The sequence below is a fragment of the Rousettus aegyptiacus genome, unplaced genomic scaffold, assembly GCF_014176215.1.
Source record: "Rousettus aegyptiacus isolate mRouAeg1 unplaced genomic scaffold, mRouAeg1.p scaffold_m13_p_7, whole genome shotgun sequence".
Classification (NCBI taxonomy): Eukaryota; Metazoa; Chordata; class Mammalia; order Chiroptera; family Pteropodidae; genus Rousettus; species Rousettus aegyptiacus.
The window spans coordinates 72869545-72884482 of NW_023416310.1; the positions used below are offsets into that span (position 1 = coordinate 72869545).

At 54.5% G+C, this 14938-nt stretch overlaps 1 long non-coding RNA gene across 1 annotated transcript; it reads right to left on the reverse strand.

Annotated features, from left to right (window-relative positions):
- Positions 1–3065: 3065 nt before the first annotated feature.
- Positions 3066–8383, reverse strand: LOC107515894. The gene is made up of 3 exons (XR_004952195.1): positions 8187–8383; positions 5144–5403; positions 3066–4677 (listed from the first exon to the last, which is right to left on the reverse strand). It is a non-coding gene; the product is annotated as an uncharacterized LOC107515894 (long non-coding RNA).
- Between the last annotated feature and the right edge of the window lie 6555 nt (positions 8384–14938).

Genomic DNA, 14938 nt, shown 5'->3' on the forward strand with positions numbered 1-14938 from the left:
CAAGTGCTTTTGGCTGTTAAGCAAACATTACTAGGAAATTTGTTAGTATAATGATCGCATCCTCGGTGCAGTTTAAAAGCTCTCCTGTATGGAAAGCAAGCACTTTTACACTCGCTTTTTATCATATGCAAGTGTGATAGGTTATGAGAACATCAATCTACATAGAATAATAAAAATAAAATTTACTGCATTGTCCCGATAGTAACGTTGCCTCCGAATGCATCAAGCTCCTCTTCCCGGTGTGATTCATTTGGGCTTCTTTTAAGCTTTGCTGCGTTTGTCTGACATATCAGTTCTACAGAGTCTAATCACCAGGACCTAATGGAGTAGATTTGTATTTGTCCGTCAGTGGGCAAAGGGCAGAAGGATCGCATGGCCGATGGTCGATTCTCAAGCATCATTCAGCTTCCTGGAGGGGAGGCGTGTGGCTGCAGATCTTGCCTGAACCGAGAGTAAAGGCATTGGTACTTCTGCTAAGGTCTGCACAAGCTTCAGAGGGGGTGAGGGCAAGGTAACGTACATCTGCATCCGCGTGTATAACTTTGTCTGGTAAAGGGTGTAGATCGTAAGAGATGGTTGACAGAGCATTTTCTACCTAAGAAATGCCTGCTTACTGGCAGATCTGCACATTCACAGTACAAATAGTAACTGATACTCGGAATTAGGACTCTCAGGGAACCAAAAATCCCGGCAAGCCTTTGTGTTTGTCAGAGTCCGATTCAATTATAGTCACTGAGTTTTCAGTGCCAAATGTGTTTTACTGTTTTATAATTCTTTGAGCAGGAGATTCACGTAAAGATGCAATAATGCTCCATTAAGCAGGATATCTGATTGAGACAGAAGGTCTTATCCACCAGCATTGCTGGAGAACAGAATTGACGGAAAATGCTCATAACACACGCACAAATGGCAGCCCACGGAGTGCAGCTTGCCTTATTGTAGCAATGGCGAGAGACGGGAAGGCCTGCCCTGGGCTGCCATGAGCCGGCCATGGGGCGAGGGGCAGGGTCTCCATGCAGTGTAGGGAAGAGCTTGTAGGCAGTGGTCTCTGCAGAATATGATGTGCAGAAATGTGTCTGGGCCTCAAAAGACATCCTTGTCCACAAACCAAAATGTCTGCCCAGTGTGGCGCTCTGAGCGGTTTCGATGCCCAGTGACCAGGGAATGTGGGCCGCGTGAAGCTGGACAGGGAAGGGGCCCGCCCAGGGCGGCTCCTCTGCAAAGCGGCGGGGTACGGTTTCCGAATCCGGCCTCCCTTCCTCTGGGGTCCGGCTTGTCCCTGCACCTTGCAGAGCTTTCTCTGCCCTCGGTGTTCTAGCAGCCATGGTCCTCCTTCGGTCTGTAAACATGGCAAGCTCATTCCCGCCTCAGGACCTTCGCACAGCCGGCTCTCACCGTCTGCAATGCTCACCTTGCCATTTGCATGGCTGGCTCCTTTAGTCACTCCGTTTGCAGTATGGACGCCGTCTTGGTGTTGACCTTCCCTTGAACGTGAGGACTGGGTAACTTTCCATGATGTCATCTTGTATTGGTACCTTGTACCTGTGCCTTATACCCCGATATTTTCTCGGTTACTTGTTTGGAGTCTATCGTCTGTCCCTCCATGAGGGCAGGGGACTGATCCAAGGATAACGTACATTAGGGATGCACATTACAATTTGTGGAAAGGAATGAAGAGATGAGTTCTTTGGGGGTGATTATGGTTTGACCACACATCCAAATCCATCCGTTCATCCGCACGCATCCAAATCCAGGCCGGAGCCCAGGTCTGCCCCGTGGACACGTGTGACCTCAGGAAAGTCCTCAGGGGCTTATCTGCACCATGAGTGATGGCTGCCGCTCCGGCCTCCTCCTGGGGGTCAGCAAAGGCCACGCGCATCCGCGGTAACAGGTGGACTTTGTCTAATGCACAGACGCCAAGTGTCATGACCAGACGCAAGCTCCTCCCACAAACTGACAATCAGAACAAAACTCCTTGTAGCAACACCGGCCTAAGCGGTGACAAACGTTTCCTCTACCGGGCTGGTCCTCGAGGTCAGAGGCTTGTGCATCCGAGACCAGCAGGCGATGGCGATCCTGCCTGCCTAACAGCCGTGACCGTAACAGTCGTGATGGTTTATGAAGAACGTCCCGTGGGCTGCATATTGTGCCGACCACGCCTTGCCTGTATTCTGTGTCGTGGCTTCTTCTCCCACTTCATAGTTCCACGTGGCCCTATCCATTTTCTCTTCTTCCGGACACCCGCTAAAGCGGGTACAATCCTTCAATATTCCTCCCCTTTGCTCGGTCTGTCTCTCCAGCACCTCGCTAGCCATGCTAACGGGTCTCACGACGCCTGGCTCAGGCCTGAGGTCGGCAGCGGGAGCCGCCCTGGGCAGACGCTCACAGAGAGAGCTGGCCAGACTCTTCCGATAATCGGCTGCCTGGGCTTTTCTGGGTTCCCTTTATAGCTGTTCCAGACAACTCCATCCGTTCTAAACTTCCTCACGGTTTTAAAACAATTACTCAACTTGGGGCAATTCGGGGTGTATCAAGGCAACGTTAAGGTGGTGAGGGAGCTGGCTGCTGGGCTGAATCAACCCACACGTCTGCTTCTCCCAGGAAGCTGGCCCCTGCGTCCACGAGAGGATGTTGTTCACTAGCCTGGTCATTCGGGGGCAGCCGGATCTGGCGAAGCCGAGTGAGAGTCTTAAACAACTCCGAAAATCTCTGTGAACACTTCCCGTCTGTGACGCTCGTGAAAACCCCACGAGGCTGTGCCGTTCCATTTTCCAAAGCAGGCCAGTGGGTGCCGAGGGCACCGGGGCTCACCCACAGTCTGCGGACCCACCCCGGGTATCAGTTAGAGTTGGGTTTCCAGCCAAGTCTGGCTCCATCATCATGAGCAACTCCAGGGCCTCCCCAGACCCCTCAGCCCCTTGTACCCCAAAAGTTCATGGCTGTTCTGGTCATATCACTTATGCTTCGTCCATCTATCTTGGTGGCCTATGTTACCTCAAAATGTTGCCAGGCCTGAGCAGCCCTTGTGACTGACCACCCGCGGGAGGCCTGAGTGGACCCCACGTGCGCTGGGGACTGTCCTAGGAGGAGCAGATGCCTCTCCACAATGAGCCGGACTCTCAGATGATGCACAAACATCGCTGGCTCTGGTTTACTTTTATTTTTTTTTTCCAAAGAGCTTTAAGAAAGATGTGAATGGAACTAAAAAAGGTCAAAGGATAGCCAGGGCCCAAATCGGAGGTAACAAAACCAAGCTGGACCCAGGCTGCAAATGCCAGCTGGGAAAATTCACAGCATGGAGGAGAGATGATTCAGACCAGGATCTGCCTTGGCTCACAATGAGCAGGGCTCTGCATGGAGATTTATGGGGGTGGGCGGAGCCTGGGTGGGGATGGGTGGGGCCTTGATGAAGTGGGTGGAGCCTGGGTGGGGATGGGCGGAGCTCTGGATCTGTCAGCAGTGGTTGAAAGAGGGGTAACTGGCCGGCAAAGTAGGCATGTGGTTGAGAGGAAGACCATGGCCCTTGGACCTGAAACCCAGCTCTGGGGCTGGCCAGTCGTATAAGATAAACAAGTTCCTTGCTCTCATCGGTTCCTTATCAGTAATAGTCACCTTCTGAACACATCAAATGGATGGAGTATGCAAATCGCTTTGCACAGCGGCTGGCCCCCAGGCGGCTCTGGGACCGAGTTCTCTTTCCCCCTCTGGCTTTCCCAGCGTGTCCCTCCAGAGGGCTGGCACTGCTCGTGAGCGCGTGTGAGCTTCGATGAGGCCTGCAATGCACCTGCGTGTGTCCTCTCCTTGAAGGAAGTTCGACGGGCCAGAAACCAGGAACCGGGACACCCGAGCTGCAGCCTCGGCCGTGCCGCCGACCTGCATGCGACCTTCAGCTCTCCAGATGCCGTTTCTCATCGCAGAATGGAAGGTTTGGGACTAGACAAGGGGTTTCCAGTTTCCCTGAGTCCCAGGTGACCTGGACTCATGAGAACGTTCCTACAAGGTCCTCACAGTCCTGTGTTCTCGCCTCGGGCTCCCAAATGCAGTCACATTTATGAGTCTCCCGTGGGGGTTGTTCATGGGGACCCCTCCGTCCTCCAACTCCCACTAGCTTGCCATGTGTTACATGGCTTATGGGCCTCTGGCAGGGGGGGTGGGGTGGCCATAGCCTCTGCTCACTGTGGGACTGGGATGTCCACAGGACAAGGATGAATCTAGACCTAACCGAGGGGGTCGGGCGGGGCCGGGCTGTACTGGAGGGGAAGCTGGCCCCCACTGAGGAGGGAGGCCTCTGCATCCTTGGGGAGCAGCCATATCTGCATGTTATTATCTCTGGGCAAAGGCGGTAAGCGGAAACCTAGATATATCCTCCCCCCCAAAAAAAATAGGGGCGAACACCTCGATTTTTAAAACAATTCACCGTGGTTCCCTTTAAGTAGCAAACTTCCTTGGTACATGTTAAATGATTCCACTTACCAACATCGACCGACACCGACTTTTCCAGGAACACGGTATTAGATAACGCAAGGAACAAACCGAAACGGGTATTTTATCTCCTTGCGCGACCAGCTCTGTAGTCCTCATTTGCCTTCCCAGACGGGGAGCAGGGCCACAGAAGTCTGCTTTCGGGGATTTCTGAACGTCCTCAGTCGCGAATGGCAAAAGTTGGAGCCTGGGGTCCTACGAGCAAAGCAACCATAAAAACCATTTCATTGGTGGCAAAAGAAGTAAGTTTGCGATGGACAAGTGTCCGTTTCTTTCCTGTCCCCCATACTCCTCCCTCCTAAACCCTAAGACCCCAGAATGTGACTATAGATGTTCCTTGACTTACACTGGGGTAAAGTCTCGATAAACCCATTGTAAATTAAAAATACTGTTAAGTTGAAAATATCGCAAGGTGACAATATTAAGTCAACAACGCATTTAATACCCCTAACCTACCAAATGCCATAGCTCAGCCCGGGCTACCTTAAACGTACTCAGAACACTTATATCAGCCTCCGATTGGGCAAGATCATCTAACACAGAGCCGATTTTATAAGGAAGTGTTGGATACTCTCGTAGTTTTTGTAACGGTGGCTCGCCGCCTGCAGGCTGGGCCACTCTCGTGAGTTTCATCTCAAGAGTAATGCCTTCTTCTTCTCACCAGAAACGGGAGATGCAGATGGGCACTTTGTAGACACGCCGGGATGTGAAAACGCAGAACACAGCATCTGGAAAGCGCTGTCAACACGTCACATCGCAGAGTGCTGGTCGCCGACCCTCGCGCTTGCGGGGCTGCCTGGGTGGGACCTGCTGCCCAGCATCGCGAGAGTGTTGTGCGGGCATTTCGCTGGCCTGGGGAAAGCTCATACTTCAAAATCTGAAGCGCGGCTTCTACTGAACACGAATCGCTTTCTCACCATCCTAAAGTCAAAAAAAAAAAAAGGCCGGTTGAATGAACCATTGTAAGTCGAAGACCGTCTGCATTGGGAAAAAGGGTCTTTGCAGGTGATCAGCTTGAAAGTGAGGTCATGAGGGTGGGCCCTCGTCCCATATGGCGGTGTCCTTATAAAAAAAAAAAAGGGGGGGAATTCGGCCACCGAGACACGTGCAGGGGGATTGCGGTGTGAGGATGCAGGGAGAAGACACCCGTCTACCAGCCCAGGAGAGAGGCCGGGAGCGGATCCTTCCCTCCCGGCCCTTGCAAGCTACCAGCCCGGCCGATGCCGCGATCGCGGGCTGCCAGCTTCCAAAACTGTGTGACAATAAGTGCCCGTTGCATAAGCTGCCAATTTGTGGCATTTCTTACAGCAGCTGTAGGAAACTGATATGGGTTCCACACTGGAAACTCAATTCTTTGCATTTCCTTGCTTTGAGAATTTTACAAACGTCGGTGCAGAAAACAGCATATTCGCTCTCTTTCTAAAAGCCTATTATCGTAGGAAAGACGGTGCTTGGTGTTCTAATAAGAGGGGGAAAGATGGGGAGCCTCTTCCTGCGTCACTTCCCAGAGGGCCTCTGAGCCCCTGTCTGGCTCCAGGTCTCCACCCACCTGCAGGGACCACTAGATAACTGACCTCTGACCTCTGGGCCTACGGGCTTCCTGGCTCAGGCGAGAGTCGTGGGTGCAGTCAGCCATTTGAGGCTGGCTGCAGCCATTGCGGGATCTGAACGCTCGGCTTTTGAAGTGAGGCTGTTTGTGGTCCCTGACGACTTCCTCTCAGCTTCCCTGAATCGGCCCAGTAAATCACCTTCCTTCTGAAAGGAAACGAGGGTTTTCACCTGCCCCTAGAACGTTCTGGGGGAGCATTTACTCACAGTGGCCAGCAGGGAGCAGCATCACGAACCAACAGCACTCTGGCCCCAGGAAGATGGAAGCGGGGGCCTTCTGCAGAGCTGGAAGAGGTCAAGGCCAGGCTCCCTCCCTGCGCCCCCCACAGCTCTCTGGCCCCTTAGTCACTAGAAACGAGCCCAGGGGATTCCTTCTGCCAATAAGCCTGGTCCTTCTTGTGTGTGCGTGTGTGTGTGTGTGACGGGGAGAGCGTAGAGCAACTAAGGGAGCCTCTTCATCCACGTCTGAGGACCATTTGGGGCCTCTCATGGGGCAACACTGCCACCCAGGTAGTGCCTGGCTTTGCCTGGTCGACAGTTTCTAATCTACACTCCCTGGCGCGGCCCTGGAAGCCCCTCCTTCTGCCCCTAAGTGACAGCATGCCGAGATGAACCAACCCTCTTGGGAGAGGCTATTACACAGTTATTGGCTGCAGTAGGACAGACATTCCTTCTTTCTGGTCTTTCCTTTTTCTGAATGGGATTATGGCTGTCAGCCGTTCATAAATCTTACTCCAAGTGCTGCAGACCCGCAGGGCTAATTGGGTCAGAGCCTTATTGGGTTGCAAGCTGCCCGGATGTCGTCTTGGACAAGGGCATGCTGTGGCGAGATTAAATTCTTACGCGGAGATGAGGGCCTGTCTCTCTTGGTAAAATATGAGCTCCTATCCACATCGGTGCCCTCCGATCTGATTGGACCCGATCGGCAGGGCTCCGCTGCTCAGCCTGGGGGCAGGGCGGGGTGACACAGGGCAGATGTAATGTGCCCGACGCACGCTGCTCTCTGGGGCCTGCCTGCCGCTTGGGTAAAGACTGCAGGCGTGGAGTGAGAAAGTCCTGGGTTCGAATTCTTGCTTCTGGTCCTACTGGCTCGGTGACCTTGGGCGTGTAGCTGCTTCTGCCTGAGCCTCGGTGGCCCCTCCCAGGAGATGGGAATTCTGCCCTGCACTGCCCCGCTCAGCCTCTCTGACCCCTGGCCCCTGGGTCCCAGGGGAATGATGCTGGCTGCTGTGAGGATGAGCGCCTCCTTTCACGCGAGGGGTGGGCTCCAGGCACGCCGGCCGCTACTGTCCACAGCTGTTTGAGTCCTTCAGGGCCAAGTCGGGGGTGGGCCCTTGCCCCCCTCAGAACCACCCCTCCCGCAAAAGGCGCCGTCTCCCCCAGCGAACTCCTGGGCCGAGGTTATCAGATGGGAGCCCAGAGGCGACGCCCGCTCTTGGCATTGGACGCTCGGAGCAGAGCAGCCACGATTATGGTTCTTACTTGTGTCTGCTCTTTAAAGTAAACAACCAGTTCACACCCCGAGAACTTACAGATTGGTAGGATATAAATACATCCATTTGTTTTAAGCCTTTGGGGAGGAAAAATGACACATGGAGCTCCGCGAAGGGCTGAATCATGGTGGGGAGGTCTGCGATTGGATCGACCACTCCGAGGGGGTCAAGTGTTAATTTTAGAGGAGTGAGTAGGATTCGTGATAGAGCTGTTACACTTCCAAAAAAAAAAAAAAAAAGAAAAATCAGTGTCAAGCAAGGATTATGGCTCTTTTTTGGAAACAGTTTTCCGAAACGTTTCAGATGTGCTTTTGCAGGGAGGTGTTTTGAGTCACGAAGAGTCTGAAATCACCTCTTCCCTCTGAGCATGTCTTCGTTCCCAACGTCACAGTCGTCTGGTGGCCCCTGCGTGGGGGCCGAGCCCAGGCCGAGGGGTGCTTCCCATTTCGCGTGGTAGGTTCAGTACGCCCCCAGCTTCCAATAAGTTCCCCCCGTCCCCCCGCCCTTTCGTTTAAGGGAGCGGATTGGGAAACATCCAATTGGGACAAACGGATGCAGGGTGGTACCCAGGAAATACCCAGAGGACTTTAAAGCCACACGCACCTCGGATACTGTTACGAAGAAGGAATGGACTTCAGAAGTTCTTCACCTCGGTTTCCTCGTCTGCCCGGGGCGGGCCGTGGTGACCTGGCTGCCTGTCTGGAGGTCTTGGGGGTAGAGCGAGGAGAAGGAGAGTTGGAATGTCAAGGCCGCTGGTCGCTCTGCAGGGGCAGCCGGGCGTCCGCTGCACTGGGGTTCCTCCCAGCCTCTTCCTGCCTTTCTGCGGAGAGATTAATTTCAGAGTCTGAGGTCACGGCTATGGACAAAGGCCACTTTGAAAGAAACACCAGCTGTATTCGGGCCAGATGCCTCATTCTTGGCTTGTTTTTTGGGGGCGTGGGGTGGGGGGAGTTTGAAATCAATAACCAGAGGTTGGAACTAGTCCAACTTTATTTTTCAAAATAACCAAGCGTAGGAATGAAGCATTTTCCGCCCTCCGCCTCTATCCGCAAAGACAAGACCTTCTCCTCCAATCCCAGTTCTCCCAGTGAGTCCCCACCTCGATATCATTCGCTATTGAAAAAAGAAAGCGCCTGCCCCCAGACACAGCTCAGCCGTATCTACCGAACAAGTTGGCCAGTAGCGCAATATTTCTGGGTGAGCTTCAAAATGTTTGGCTCAGATTCATTTCAAGTGTGGATTTAGTTTCTTCCCTGCAGTGTTACCGGTGGTAAAAACTTATTTGCCAAGGTAATTTGTTCTATTTTGGCCCAAGCGAGATGCATCAAGGAAAGACATGAAATCTTCATTTAGGAAAAAGCATAAATTCTGAAGTGTGGCACTGGCTGGTGTGGGAGGACCCCAGGGGAAGGCCGTGGAAGAATTCTATAAGGTTCCAAGAGCTGGAGACCCGAGGTAGCAGAATTTAATGTAACCTTGGGGACCGACTCCTTCCTCGATCGTTTGAAACGTGGGGAAATCTCTCTATCGACTGCAGCAGCTCCTTGGGTCTTTAGGCAGTAAGTGGGCACCTCTGAATTTCAAGGCACCTGTGAGTCCTTCGCAGCTCATCGAGAGAGATGGAGCCATTTGCTGGACGTGCCGAAGAGTATAACTCGTCTGTCGCTGCGTGCCTGGTCAATAGTAACTACGATCGCCGAGGGGCAGATCCAGCACCCCAGGGAGGCACACAGCTCATCACGATGGCGCCTCGTCCATTCGCGTTAGGAAAGATCGTTTTCTCTCCCTTTCTGGTGCGTGGTCAAGCGAGGCCGTCGCATGGCGGCTTCACGCCCTTGGCGGTCACGCTTTCTGCCCACCTGTCCAAAAAAAAATGATCGCAGCCTTTCTGTGCTTGTGGTTTTGTTCAGAGAACTCACGGAACGGGGTGTTTGTAACTGGGGAGCTTTGCTTTCTGAAGAGAAAAGGGGTCCGGGGCTGCGGGCCACGCAGTTCCCCCGGTGTCTGTAGTGGCTTAGGGTGAGGGGATCTGCCTTTCCTTGCACGCGAAGACGTCACAGCCCCACCGTTGGGTGGAGCTCGTGGCGGGGAGATGTTCGTAGGGTCCCTGTCTCGTGGCGGGGACTTACCTTGGCAGCTAGCTGCTCAGACCTCTGGCAGCCCGCTCAGTTCACTGGAAGGGCAAGCGAGATCCTCGATTGCTTTCACCTGTGCGGCCCAGCGTGGCGGGAGTGAGTGGGGAGAGAGGGCAGTGTGCAAATGCACTCGAAGGGCTGCACGCGCAGTTCTGGAGTGTTCTGTACCCCCGGGGTTTGCACGCGCCCTGCAAGGGAAAGGCATGGCTTCGGTGATGGGTCTAACCCCCTTCCGACATCTTAATCTCCCTGTTTTCACGGTTGCTGGAATGAGGCCAGCACCCCGCAGTGGCCGGCCCGGACTGGCCATGTTGCCAGCACACACTAGGAGCTTAATAGATGTTTCACAAGGAAACGTGCTCACTGGCCTCCCTGCCTCTGCCCTTACCCCGTTCACCTGCCTCCTTAGCCCACCACCTGGGTCCCTGCTCAGGTAACAGGCGATGAAACAGGGTGTCCACTTCCGGCCCGCAGGGACCCTGACCCTGCTCACACAGGATGGTCCCCTGTTCCCGGACCCGGCCAGGCCTTGGATCCCCATCTTGACGTGGGCTTCATGGGGTCCTTGGCCTGGCCTGCCCACACCTTCTCCTTGCCGCGAAGGCTTCCTTTCCCACGGGTTTCCTCTTCAGCCTGACCCCTGTGGTGCCAGACACAAAAAGGGGCTGTCCCTGCAGCACGAAGGCGTCAGCCACCCTGTGCCCACCACGCGAAGCCCCACGCCGAGCAGGGCCTTCTCCTTCAAAGACCTGCCATGTGTGTGATCCGCCCTCATAAGTTCTTTTAGTTATTACTTGAATAGAGCTGCAGCTGGTTGGGGAAAAAAAAATGTGTTTTTCATTTAGTGGAGAAAGCAATCCAATAACGGGGGACTTAGCCATTTGCGCGTCCGATCCCTTTTCCGCAAATGGGTCCAGCGCCCAGACTCTCTGCTGTTTCCCTTCTAGATCGACTCGGTGCCAGAGCCAAATGAAATTCCAGGCAGTGGCGAGGGACAGAGCTCTCTGCGGCTTCCTGAAAGTGTGGTCATCGATGAGACTGGCTATTAGCAGCGACTGCAAATGGCCAGGAACCTGGGAATTGCTCATCGGAGGTGGGCGGATGTTCAGAGGATCACACCTACACCCAGCAAAGGCAACCTTTTGAGTGTGGAGGTGTGCGTGGGGGGATGGCAGGCGGGGCAGGCAGGCGGGGCAGGCGGGGGAAGCGTTTGACAGCAGTTCACGGGAAGCGTTCTGAAGTCGCTCTCCTCTCCTGGGTCTGCCTTTTTTGTGGGGTCAGGGGGCAGCGGGAGGGCAATTAAACCTCACGCTCCTGAAAACCCCTGCTGGGATGACCGATGGTGGGGCTGAATCCCTAAATCGATCTGGGTGATCGATGGAGCCTGTTTTTTTGATTTACAAACTTAGGACATGAGAGTAGTTTCTTCTCCTCCTAGGGGCCCGCGTCCAGTGACTGGTCACCTGGAGCCTGTGCACACGTGGCCAGCCGTCCATGGGCTTCGCCACTGAAAGCATTGATTAACCTTGCATTGCAGCCATCTGCACCTAGTTGGTATAAAATATGACTTTTAATTAAATTCATAATACCAATGGCAATCGCCGGTTGCTAACATTAACGTGATAGATCAGCGGAGGCAACTCAGACGAGGGCAGAGCTGGGTACTCCTGAAATTAACCTCTAGCTGTTGCCGCTGTAGTCACCTGGGTTCTCCCGTCACGTCTCAGCCGAAAATGACCGTAGGTGTTTTCTTGCTGTCTAATGCCCTTGGGGACCCTGGCTCTAAGTGGCTGCAGGTATCAGAGCAGTTGTAACACACTGTGCTCCCCAAAAGCCATGCGGCCCCGGACTGAGCTTTCCATTTACGCTGTGCGGGCCCCATCACTTGTCCCTGGTCACCTGAGTGTTGTTCACGGTCCTGGCAGACCTGTGGCAGGGGGGATGGGATCGTTGCGATGTCCAAGTAGCTGGAGCTCGTCATATGCACAGGTGGGCAGCTCGCCGAGACCCAGTGTTTCCTGGGCATCAGGTGCTGTGCGTGCTTCGGAGGGAAGGCTGGAGGAAGGGGGAGACAGCCAACAGAGCCCCCAGGGAGGCTGGTGGCTTATTTTCTGTGTTCGCAGCATTGAACGAACAGCTTTATATACCCATCGAAGCAGAAGAGTCTCTATGGGAGGCATGGGCACACTTCTGGTCTCTCGGGGAGGGAAAAAACCAGAAGAGGCTCTCAAAGGGCTTGGTGACCCCAACAGTTTCTGGAGGATGTTTTTCACAATCCTGGCAGACCTGTGCACGGTCAGAAACAGAGTCTGCATCAGGACCTATAATTGCCTAATTAATCCAGGCACAGGGGCCCTTCGGCAGGTGGGAGGAGGGGACGGCGGGCGCCTTGCCTGGGTGCTCTCGGAGGCCTGGGCGGTCATGGCTGAAGGTCAGCTCACTCAGGTGGGGAGACTCAGGCACCCAGAGTGCTTGATGAGGGGCCCGCCTGGCACCCAGCTGCCTCGAACCCAGAGGGACATCAACTCCCCTTTCATCAGCTGCGGACTAAGAGGCTTTTTGGTAATTCTGAGCCCAGGTTGTTACGTACATTCTCCATTACCACCTGAAATGGGTTTAAGTTCACCTAGGTCCTGGCTGGGGAGTGCCCATAGGTTGTCCTTGATGGATGGGTGGGTGGATGGATGGATGGGTGGATGGGTGGGTGGATGGATGGATGGGTGGATGGGTGGATGGATGGATGGGTGGATGGGTGGATGGATGGATGGGTGGAAGGATAGGTGGGTGGGTGGGTGGATGGATGGGTAGAAGGATAGGTGGGTGGGAGGGTAGATGGATAGGTGGGTGAGTAGATGGATGGATGGATGGATGGATAGGTGGGTGGGTGGGTGGATGGATAGCTGGGTGGGTGGATGGATAGCTGGGCGGGTGGACAGATGGATGAGTGAATGAATAATGAGCAGGACGTGTGTCTTGCCCTCATCAGCCAATGATTCTGTATGTTTCCTTGTTTTAACTGACGGCGTTTTCATCGCCTGCCCCTCTGGTCTTCGTCGTAAATCCTCAGAGCCAGTCACAGTGTGCGAACCTGTCTGCGCCACCGGGCTGAGGTGTGGGGACTTCCTGGTGTCCCGAGGAGCAGCTTTGCTTCTCCGTGTCTCAGTCCAGTGCCTCTGGCAGAGGGACAGACAGCACGGTGTCTGGGGAGAGCGTGGCTCCAGGCAGGTTTCCCACCTCGGACGATAGCAGAAGCTTCCCTTTCACCGGGTTTATTAAATCCCACCTTAGGTGGAAGAGCAGGCTGCTCCTTACTCCTGGAGGCTTGGACCGCACGGGAGAAACCCCAGGACGACCCACAGAGAGGCAGTGTCTGTCAGACCAGGGTGGACTAGGCCATTCTTCATCTGAGAAGTCGGGCAACCAGGCAACGGGGGAGAGCTATTTCCAGGGACCCTTGCTGAGATACGCCACCAACCTCAGAATTGAAATCCAGGGCCCCTAATTAACCTTGGTTCCCGTGACAACCGACAGGGCCAGCCCCAGTTCCCCCAGGCAGGGAAGTCTCAGGGGCAGGCGAGTTTAGGGCGTAAGAAGGATGAGGGAGGATGTCACTGCTGTGGCCTCGGAGGACGTGGGGTCCACACTGCATTCCTTCCATCACCATCCCGAACACCGGGAAGTGGAGTCCAGGACATTCCCAGGGGAATCCACTAGGGCAAGTCTATGCTTGTCAGTCCAGAGGTGACCCCGGGCCGTGCCAATCACATTCAAATGTCATCAGCTAACTTTGCGATGTTTGGAGGTGGCCCTGGCTTCTAGAATGTCACAGTTCTCAGATCCTGAGTTCCAGAGGAACCACTAATTGATTGGGGCGGGGAGGGTTCTTAGTCCTGTTTAAATTTATTTATGTATAGATACACACACACGCACACACGCACACACACACAGATATATTTAGGTCAGCTAATTCAAGAGGTCAAAGCTAAAGAAAAGTGTGTGTGTTGGGGCAGCTTCGCTTCGAGACCTCTCTTGCCTCGTGTTCGGAAGTCTGTGCTAATTGACATCTGTCTTTTTCTCCGTGAGGGCCGCCCTCCCTCTGTCATGAGGACGTTGGAGCCACAACTATTTCTGATGCTGAGTTGTATTCCAGACGCTGCAACAATTATCATAAAACAAAACAAAACGAAACATAAAAACAACAAAAGGGTAGGACGAGGAACTCGCTTTGTAGGCTTAACAAAATCGAGACTCGTCTTGTGAGCAGACAGAGTCCCCTTCTCCGGGCCCCGGAAGCTCTCGGGCCTCTGCCTGCATTGGACAAAGGGAGCCGAGGTTCCTTTATTTCTGTCCAAGTTCTTTCCTCCAAACCCAAACCCCGGCTCGGCGCCAGACAAGACACACTCGACAGAAACAAACAGTTCCCCTGACAAAGGCCGCCGAGAGCCCGGAAGACGTTTCTGAAAGGATAAGAGCTCATTTTTTTTTTTTTTCTGATTCCATTATGGACACCATTGGTGGGAGAAGCCATTTAAAAAGAACGTTCTGTCTTCACACAGGGTAAGGTTTCGAGACGGCCGCCCCTACCCACGGCGGCGACGGCGGGAGATGGATTAATTTGGGAAGGAGGACGAGCGTCAGGCGAGGTGGCAGGGGCCGCTCTGGCGGGAGGTCGGGACGTGGTTCACAGGTAGCAAGGCCGATGGATGGATTAATGAGCTGCCGGAGCGGAGCAGTCGGCTGTGCCCTTGGCGACGGCCGCACGCGGCTTTATGGAGCCAGGGATCCTGCCCTGGCCGGAGAGGCCAACCCCGCGGTGCACAGGTGTCCCTCCTCACGGCGGGCTCCTCCCCTTCATGGCAGCATCGGTGGGTGTGCACTGCACCTCACAGCCGGGGGACCCTCCCCCGCACGGCGCCAGACGGCCGCAGTCTGGGGCTCACGGCATCACCCTCCCTCTCTCTGCGCGGGGGACAATGGAAATGACCCCCAAGATGAAACAGGGCCCCGGCTTGGCAGCCCGTTGGCTGGGGAGCCTTGGGCGGATCCTTTGACCTCGACGGGCACCTCGGTTTTCTCATCTGTGACATGGGCGCCTGTGTGAAGGGGCAGTGAGGAGTAAATGACAGATGAAGTCATTGTCACACCTACAATACTGTCGTTCCTGGCTGCCGCCCACTCTGCTGCGCCAGGGGCACCTTTGGAAGAGAGGAAGGAGAGAGG